The sequence below is a fragment of the Mytilus edulis genome, unplaced genomic scaffold (genome assembly GCF_963676685.1).
Source record: "Mytilus edulis unplaced genomic scaffold, xbMytEdul2.2 SCAFFOLD_872, whole genome shotgun sequence".
Taxonomy (NCBI): domain Eukaryota; kingdom Metazoa; phylum Mollusca; class Bivalvia; order Mytilida; family Mytilidae; genus Mytilus; species Mytilus edulis.
The window spans coordinates 1-10,670 of record NW_027266941.1 but is presented as its reverse complement, the minus strand read 5'-3'; positions in this window follow the sequence as shown (position 1 = coordinate 10,670).

Here is a 10,670-nt window from a genome sequence, read left to right as displayed (position 1 = left end):
TAATAGACCTGTTGTATATTCCACCTTATTTTTTTTTGGCTTGCCTAATGTCTAATGGCAAATTTTGATTTGAAAGGATGATCTGCAGATATTTAACAAACTGACACAATTATCTCCACTTTGTCTAAGAGCTGAGACAACTATAACTACATGTATGTTACAGTAGTCTCAGCTAAGATCCAGGATCAGTGACGAATCCAAAAATTTTCATAAGACTAAGTGGGGGCCCACTGACTGCCTGAGAGGGTGCCCGCTCCAGTCACACTTCGGTGATTCCCTATATTAGCACCCAAATTTTTCCCCAACAAGGGGGGGCATAATCCGCCTCTGAGAATCTACATGATCTAAATGCTATCAATATGTAAAGCGTCTGCTATTTTAGTTTGAAGTTGCACATTCATTTGTATACATTACATGTGTATCTGAACAAAAAGTGGATTTGTTTCATACAAGTTGAATTACTTGAAATATCCTATCATTAGTAATTGTGTGACGAATTTCTGGCCGTCACTGCTGTATTCTTTTTTTTTGACATTTTTACCAATTATGTCTGTTTGTTTACAGAAATTATGAAGGCCTGCATGAACGTAAAAGTAAGCTGTTAATGAATAATTAGTGACCTGCAAAGAAGTTTAAATGGTTAATTGAAGTAAAACTATGTTTAATCAGAGACATATAATAATTGTATTGTATTATATGTCTCTGATTTTACATAGTTTTACTTCAATTAGCCATTTAAACATAGACAATAGACAATATTTTATTGGCACAAACGCATTTACAATAAATGGTAATGACCGAATGGATAATCAATTTGCTATACATGGTAGTAAAATACAAACAATTATATATATATGTGTGAATAAACGATTAAAGGTATAATGAAAATCTATTAAAATAGATTACTTCTTGCATTTAAACAATTTGTTACGAAAGAGGAAGATAATTTTAGTGCCGTATAAGGTGTATTATTAAGTATAAGATTTATTTTATTTTTATCGCACAATGTGGATATATACTTTTTCCTGTAATTTTGAACATTTTTAATACAAAAGTCTCTCTAATACTGGAGTAACCTCTGCAGTGTAGCAGCATGTGCTGTTCATTTTCAATTTCGCCACTTTTACAGATTTCACAAATTCTTTGATCTCTGGGCACTTTTAAATATCTTCCTCTTTCAATGGCAAGGTTATGAGCACGAACTCTTAATTTACATAATGATGAGCGATCTGATCTATTTTTTACGGCATCAACATAACCTGCCCGTTTACTCATTTTGTAAACACTTTGGAAAAATGTTAATTTTGGAGATGCTGAAATATTTGCATGTTGTTCCTCACTGAAAACCCTGGTCAATAATACAATACAATTATTATATGTCTCTGGTTTAATAATTGACGGATAGCATTTATTCCGATCAAAACGCATCTTTTAAAACAAGTTGGAAAATACGTAGCATTCCTGGTGCTTCTCTCACAGAGAGAAGCTCTATTGTGATAGTCGAGTTTTGTATATTTTTACCCTGTTGATAGGATTTCAAAATCCTGTGCTTCAACAAAATATGCCTGTACCAAGTCAGGTATATGACAGTTCTTGTCCATTCTTTTTGATGTGTTTTGTCATTTGATTTTGACATGTGATTATGAACTTTCCAATTAGCATACTGCTCTGAGTTCAGAATTTTTGTGACTTTACTTTTTTCTATCACAAAACTGATAACCGGAAGTCTTTATTAGAATTTCTAAAACAACTTCCGACGAGCAAATGTACAATTTCCGAAAAATATTAAACGTCTATATGGGGAAACGATGTTTCGGAATTCTTACGTGTGTGTGTTTCTCATTTGACCTAGTATTCGAGTAAGTACCTTTAGTACAGTATGCAAGATCACATCCTTTTGTACTTCGCAGACGATACGCAAAGAAATCACCACAGTTTTTAACGGTAACTGGAAATTTTAGTCCACAACATTCCAATTGCCTTCCTGGAAGAATGTTGTGGACTAAAATTTCCAGTTACCGGCAGGGCCGTAACTACATTGAGGCAAATGAGGCAAATGCCTCATGTTGAAAATTAAAAAAAATGAAACAAAAGGTTGTCTTCATATCAAATTGTTTTCATGGAAAGTGTCTTGCAAGAATCAAGTTATTTTCACTCTGATGTTTTAGTTTTCAGAGTTGATGGTCAATTGTTTGTACTTCTGTGTCCCGGGTTTGTCCTTGTTCATTTATAGTCCTACTTTATAACAAAAGTCTGAGTGTTGATTTTCATTTGTAAACGTGTGGTTTTGCAATGTTGCATGTCCACCGATGTCTATACTAGACATTGTGCGAGAAAATATTTTAAGAACACACGATGCTACTGGACACAGAAAAAACTGGTCGTTTCTGCATGGTGAATTGAACTTGCTATCAAAGAATACAAAACTGGCTCTTTTTTGTAGATAAAACTAGATAGCTGACATGGTTCGAATTAAAGTAAGAGCACAAATGTCAAATCATTTGAAAAAACATCAATGCCATATATATAAAAAAAGAAGATGTGGAATGATTGCCAATGAGACAACTATCCACAAGAGACCAAAATGACACAAACATTAACAATTATAGGTCACTGTACGGCCTTCAACAATGAGCAAAGCCAATACCGCATAGTCAGCTATAAAAGGCACCTATACGACAATGTAAAACAATTCAAACAAGAAAACTAACGGCCTTATTTGTATAAAAAAAAATGAACGAAAAACAAATATGTAAAACATAAACAAACGACAACCACTGAATTACAGGCTCCTGACTTGGGACAGGCACATACATAAATAATGTGGCGGGGTTAAACATTTTAGCGGGATCCCAACCCTCCCCCTAACCTGGGACAGTGGTATAACAGTACAACATAAGAACGAACTATAAAAATCAGTTGAAAAAGGCTTAACATTGGATCCTCAATGCTCTTCAACTTCGTACTTGTTTGGCTTTATAAATATTTTGATATGAGCGTCACTGATGAGTCTTATGTAGACGAAACGCGCGTCTGGCGTACTAAATTATAATCCTGGTACCTTTGATAACTATGAACTCATCAGATGGACAAAAATACAAGTGGACTTGGTCGGGTACTCAAAAAGACAATAGGAACAGATCTGAGAGTACTTGCAGTTATCTGAAAGTTAGTTCAAAGCCACTAACAACTAATAAAAAAATCATGCATCTAAGACTAAACTATCAATCCGTACACATCCAACATCCAATGGATTTAGTGTAAATACGTCATAAACAGTCAGGGAAAAACATGACCTTGTGCAATGCCAAGTTACAGGTATCGACAGATTGTAGATCCATGAATGTATATAAATTATATATATATAACATACTAGTAATATTTAGTTTGCTTTTAATTTCCTTTTAATTTAAAATCAATATTTTTACCAATAAAAACAATATTCAATGATCTTATTACAGTGTTGAGTTGGTAACCTTTTAGAATTAGTTTATTTAAAGGAGGGATAAGTTTATAAGGATCATTTCTAAATTTCCGGGCACGGTTAACAACATTTCTGTAAGAATGAGGATGTGATATCCCGTTTGAAATAAGTTTTCTACAGGTACAACGTTAACCAAACTTCAAAACCGAATCTTTATATCTATGGAAAAATTTAGTAAAGGTTTTAAGTAATTTATGGTAACGATATCCCTGGTTTAATAAGTTCCCTGTTATAATACATAGATTGCGTTCGTTAAAAACAAAAACGTCACAACAGACACGGGCATAGCGAAAAAGCTGTGAAATATAAACACCGTAAGATGGAACGAAAAATCGTCCCTTTTATCGTAAATTTTAGTGAAGAGTTTCCCGTTTAAAACCGAAATATCTAAATCCAGGAAAGGACAGTTATTACCAGTCCGTATAAATTTGATTTATTTAAAGTTAGTTCTTTGGGGTTAATTTCAGCAGTATATTGAGAAAATTCTTGATTATTTAATGAAAAAAATATCATCAAGATAACGGTAAGTGTTGTTGAATTTATCAATAAAATGCAATTTCCACAGGTCTTTACTGAGTTTAGTCATAAACTGTGATTCGTAGCAGTACAAAAACAAGTCTGCTATTAAAGGGGCACAATTAGTGCCCATGGGAATACCTACAGCCTGTCGATAAACTTTGTTGTCGAAACGTACATAAATATGACTTTTACATTGAAGGGTTAAACTTGCATTAAGTCGTGTTCAGACCCTTTAACAGAAAATAAATTGAGTAAACGTGCACTGGACCTAATCGCACACAAAGTCAATGCATAGAAAAAATACAAATGATCACTGGTCAAAGTTTGTATTCCTGTTCTTCGTCTTGATAGTTGCTGGATGGTCTTCAACAATGTAATAATCATTAATACCGTAAAACAAAGTCAAGATGATCATAAGTGTCGACTTAAGCAGTACTAGTACTTAAAGAATATAACCGCACTGTCACTATATTTAAATCTAGACATACAAAAAATCACCAAAGTCTAAGCACAATACAAGACAAGAACAGACAGACAGACAGGTCCGGTTTTAATGATTATGAGAAATACGATTTTTGCAGTTTATCCTACATATCGGCCTATTAATGTTGTCCCTAAAACCTAAAAGTCTTAAATTACAATGAATCTACGCTTTTGCTTTGAGACCAAATTATTGTCGAAAAAAATAGCTAAAAATTAATTGCGTTTCAATGTAAGAAAGAGTCCGGGAAACGCTCAGAATGCACGATTTTGCGTTATTTTTCTCAGAGCTTCTGGGGGGCCTTGAGCGGCCCCCATAACCCTCGCCAATTTTTTTTTGCCTCATTATTAAAAGAGGCTAGTTACGGCCCTGTTCCTGGTACCTCAAACGATGCGCATGCTTGCGTTCTTATTTTCTTTCCGGGGGAAGGTAAACCATCTGCTGACAGAGGAAGCCAAATAGGGGCACGTGTTCCACAACCGTGCTGAAAATAAATTATAAGAAGTTGAAAGTTTGTGAACATTACAAACTTCGTCTTATTTTATGTTTTTTTTTAAATGAATAAAAATCTAAGATAGTATATTTGATATTCAGTTATCTGTTGTCTAATATTTGAAAGTTTGATTTTATGATTCCATAAAGCTTGGAATAATACGACAATAAAATCGATACGATTTTCAAGTGTCAATTCCTGTCAATATATAAAGTATGTCACAGTTGCTTGAAGGTATTATTGTTTGACCAGAAAAGGAAACAGATTTCATAACTACTTATCCACCCACAAAATAAAATTGAGAAAGGAAATGGGGAATGTGTCAAAGCGACTAGAGCAGACAAAAACTTTGAGCCGAAGGCCCGGCACCAATGGGTCTTCAATGTAGTGAGAAACTCCCGCACCCGGAGGAGTCCTTCAGCTGGCCCCTTAAAAAATATGCATACTAGTTCAGTGATAATGGACGTCATACTAAACTCCGAAATATACACAAGAAACCAAAATTAAAAATCATACAAGACTAACAAAGGCCAGAGTCTCCTGGCTTAGGAAAGGCGCAAAAATGCGGCGGGGGTTAAACATGTTATTTTTAAATCTCAACCCTCCCCCTATACCTCTAGCCAATAGAAAAAACAAACAAACAACAATACGCCACAGTAAATCTCAGTTTAAAAGAAGTCCTATGTCTGTTTTGGTTGCTTACACTATAGATGCATATTTTTAAGTCTGGTTTTCGAGATCTAATATTTTTTTAATTTACTTCAGAGTTTTTTTTCATTTTTTTACAAAATGAGGACGATGGTATAATCTTAGAAATATTTAGTGTTCGGAATGGACCTCGAATTGATAATTATAGCTGAAACGATATTAATTACTCATATTCCAACATAGAAGGTTTCCCTTTTACTTACCGGAATGCATGTTGTTGGCATTTCTGCATCAGATCCGTTAATTTTAAATCGATATCATCCATGCTTGATTCGATTATCGCACAGCCGACGTTCGGAAGGTCTTGCATTGTAGTTAGGTGATCGTCGATAATCGTCGATAACTGTATACCTTTTTTCTGAGCATGGGTCTATCTTGATTGATAAATAAAAGAAAAATGATTAGTGTCTCTTTCATTTTCAAATCAAAACTGAATAAGATACCACGTACCCGTGAACATTGATAATTATTGACAGATTGAAGATGAATATATATATTGAATCATAAGTTTATCGCTTTCTTAATTAACATAAGATTTACTGAATCAGATGTGTTATATTAAAATGTTATCTTAAACCATTTCGAATCGGGAAAGACAATGTTATAAACTAATAGAGAAAAATGAAATGACATATTAAAATAAACATAGTTGAAGGTAAACTACCTTCCTTTAAAAGTAGAATAGTCCGACAGATAACCAATCTATCTGTACTTCGAAAGGAGGGTAGTACACCTAACCTAACAATGACTTCACGGTTCAGCTAGCAAGCAAGCTAACCAAAGATATTACCTTTAGCTACATACTCATTGAAATCGGCTGTAAAGATAAACTTGATCTAGCTTACCTTGAAAACAAGTATCGAAACCATATGATAATAAACTTTCAACGGTATTTACAAACAAGGTGTAATGCAGTTGTGAGAACATTCTGCTGTATAAGGTGAGTATTTAGTGAGGGTCTGGATGGGCGTATCCTTCAACTATGTATATTTCATTAAGTCATTTCATTTTTATCTATTAGTGTATACATTGTGCCCATTATTCACTATCATTTGAATAATCATAGCATCATCCAATGTTCCCATATTGTTTATATCTCCGGCCTGTTTTTTCTCTATTTTGTTTACCCTGTAAACCCCACACCAGAGACATATACAACATATTTATATGTCTCTGCCCATACTGACCCTCATATTTGCTTAAGACAAAAGTTTAAAAATGTATTTAGATACATTTTATATAAAGATGCCAAATATTATTTTTGTCCCTCAGTATCTTATTGGTACTAAAAGTTAGAATGTCTATTTTTTACCCAATAATTTTTACCTAAATTATTCCCCCATGTTGAACCCTTTTCAACCTGGATAAAACCCAATGCACAAAATATAAATCCCTCGGTGAAACTACTGTGTTATAGCAATTAATCTTCATCAAATGTAAATTTCAAAGGTGACGCTATTAATTACCAAAATTAACATTACAATTTACATTGTAAATTTCAACAAACATTTTGAATGACAGCTATACGGTTTTGCAAATAGTAAGTAAATGTCCGCTGCATTTGTTGTATTTAAATAAATTTAGTATATTTGGTCTTGTAATCTGTAAATGGCATTTTAGAAAGGTTGTGCTTATAAATCAATGTTGTTTAATTACATTTGTAATTAATTTATTGAAATCTACATTCACTACGTATAGTGTCCTTCAGATTTATATTTTACTTCCTTAAATGGACAAAATATCTATTTGAACATCCTGAGTTTCGATTCCATATAAATGCTTATCTTTTTTATATACATTAACAACTTTTAATTTTGGTGCCTTGAATTTTCGACTCGACCAAAATAGTAACCTTGGAATAAAATGTCGACAAACACTTTTACTTTCTGGTTTGTAGGAATAATTTTAAATTGTTTGTTTAGTAATCTTCAGTTGTATGGTTAGTTTAATGTTTAGGGTTAGTTAAATATAGCTCTTTATTGTACCACCAAGACAAGGTGGCCACTAAATGGGCAGTCATTGAAGTGAAACACTCATACTGGTTTGTCAAGGTCATTGCGATGTACCACCAGACTGAAGCGACAAGGTCGATGCAGTTTACCACATGTACTGGATTGTCAAGGTCATTGCGATGAACCCGGCCCAGACTGAAGGGACGAGGTCGTTGCAGTTTACCACATGTACTGGATTGTCAAGGTCATTGCTATGTACAACCCATACTGGATGGACAAGGTCATAGAAGTGTACTTACAATACTGGATGGACTAGGTCACAGAAGTGTACCACCAATACTGGATGGGACAAGGTCATAGTCTAGAAGCGTACCATCCATACTGGATTGGCAAGGTCATTAGTGTTACACTCATACTGTATGGACAAGGACTTCGAATTGTAACACTCATAATATTGAACAAGGTCATCGAAGTGTACTACCAAATTAAAGGACAAGGTTATTACAGTATACTTCCATACTAGATGGACAAGGTCATTATCACGGTAAAGCAAAATATTGTCCTATGAAATATTGTACCACAAGACAAGATTTCATAACTATGTATCATGAAATATTGTCATCCTCTATGGAAAAATGTCCAGAGGAGGACAAATTTTCATAGTGAAATTTTGTCTGTATAGAGACAATATTTCACAGATGAATACTATGGCATTTTGTCTTGTTAAAGGGGGTTATATTTTGTGTAAATTGAGACAATATTTCACAGATGAATACTATGAAAGTTTGTCCTGCTAAAGGGAGGTTATATTTTGGTTATATTTTGTGAGTATTGAGACAATATTTCATAGACAGATTGTCATGGAATTTTGGCTCATGAAGGGGAGGTTATCAACATATATTCATGTTAGAGAAGGTAAAAGGATTTACAAAATAAGTGATTGTCAGTACATTACTTATATATTTGTACATTGTAATGTAATACAATGAAACATATACGTTAGACAATTCTTTAATCTATAATTGCCCATTTGCAATGTATCTATGCAAATTTGAAGCTCACTTTTAGTAATACTATTATTCCTTAAATTGCTATACAAAACCATTTCAGTTATAAATTTAAAAATGTTCATGATGCATGATTGTGTACTTTTTTGTGCCATACCTACGATATTATGCCCCACCTACGATAGTAGAGAGGCATTATGTTTTCTGGTCTGTGCCTCCGTTCGTCCGTTCGTTCGTTCGTCCGTCTGTGCGTCCGTTCGCTTCAGGTTAAAGTTTTTAGTCGAGGTAGTTTGTGATGAAGCTGAAGTCCAATCAACTTTAAACTTAATACACATGTTCCCCATGATATGATCTTTCTAATTTTAATGCCAAATTATAGTTTTGACCCCAATTTCATGGTCCACTGAACATAGAAAATGATAGTGCAAAGTTCAGGTTAAAGTTTTTGGTCAAGGTAGTTTTTGGTGAAGTTAAAGTTACATCAACTTGAAACTTAGTACACATGTTCCCTATGATATGATCTTTCTAATTTTAATTCCAAATTAAAGTTTTGACCCCAATTTCACGGTCCACTGAACATAGAAAATGATAATGGGAGTGGGGTATCCGTGACGTGTACTAAGGACACATTCTTGCTTAATTGTGTAATAATTTGATTAAAAAGTATTTTCAAAAAGCCAGTATTTCATAGTGAAGTATTGTCATGAACAGAATTTCGTCTATGGTAGTAAAATATTGTCCAGAAGGAGGTGACAAAATTTCCATGTTGGACAAAGACACTATTTTATAATGAAATATTGTCCAGGACAATATTTCATTATGAAATACTGTCAGTGGACAATATTTTATATGAAATTTTGTCCGACAGACAATATTTCATGGGGGACAATATTTTATGTTACACTCCTCAATGATGACCTTGTCCATCCAGTATGGGTAGCCCACTGTAATTGTAACATAAAATCATTGAGGCTTGTATAGGGTATATTGGGATACGGGATATTTGCCATTTTAATTTTAGGGATACGGGATATTTGTCCTAAAAGTAAATGGGATATGGGATATTGATGCATTTATAACATGTATAAGGATATTGAATTTTTCAACATGAAAAAAAATAAGTTGAATTTAAAAGTTAAGTACAGAAATATTTACATCTCATTTGATAAAATTGCCCCAAAAAGTTTAATATTAAAGGTCATTTTAGTGCTTTGTTGATTTTAATTGAGTTAATGGTCGTTTTATTTAAAAGTCATCCAAACCCAAGCCAAAAGTATTGATCTATTTTCGATATTTATATGCTCATGTGTACTGATAATTTTGAAAGTATTTGTTTTGCTTTCCATACGTAATTCGTTCCTTATTGTTAATTTTCCTTTTTTGGATGGTGATGTTCTTTTGGCACTATCTTACAGTGTTTGTATATCACAACACATCCGCTATGCCCGTGTCTGTTGTAACGTTTTGGATTTGAATGAACGAAATCTATGTATTACTGGTAAATAATATTAAGTCAGGGATTTAGTCACCACAAATCACTTAAAATCTTTACTAAATTCTAGATTTGGTTTTGAAGTTTGGTTCTACCTGTAAAATGTTTTATTTCAAACGGGATAGCACGTCCTCATTTTTACGGAGATGTTGTTTACCGTGCCATTGGATGTTGGATGTGTAATGATTGATAATTTAGTCTCAGATGCATTACTTTTTATTAGTTGTAATTGGTTTGAACTAGCTGTCAGTAACTGCAAGTACTCTCAGATCTGTACTCAGTGTCTTTTTGTTGATGGGATGTACAAGTACTCGGTCACGTCCACTCTCTGTTTTTGTTAGATGTATTTCTTCTTGTATCCATCTCATGAGTTCAGCCTTTTTCAACTGATTTGTATAGTTCATTCTTATGTTGCACCACTATCCCAGGTTAAGGGGAGGGTTGGGATCCCGCTTACATATTTAGCCTCGCCACATTCTGTATGTATGTGCCTGTCCAAAGTCAGGAGTCTTTAATTCAGTGGTTGTCGTTTGT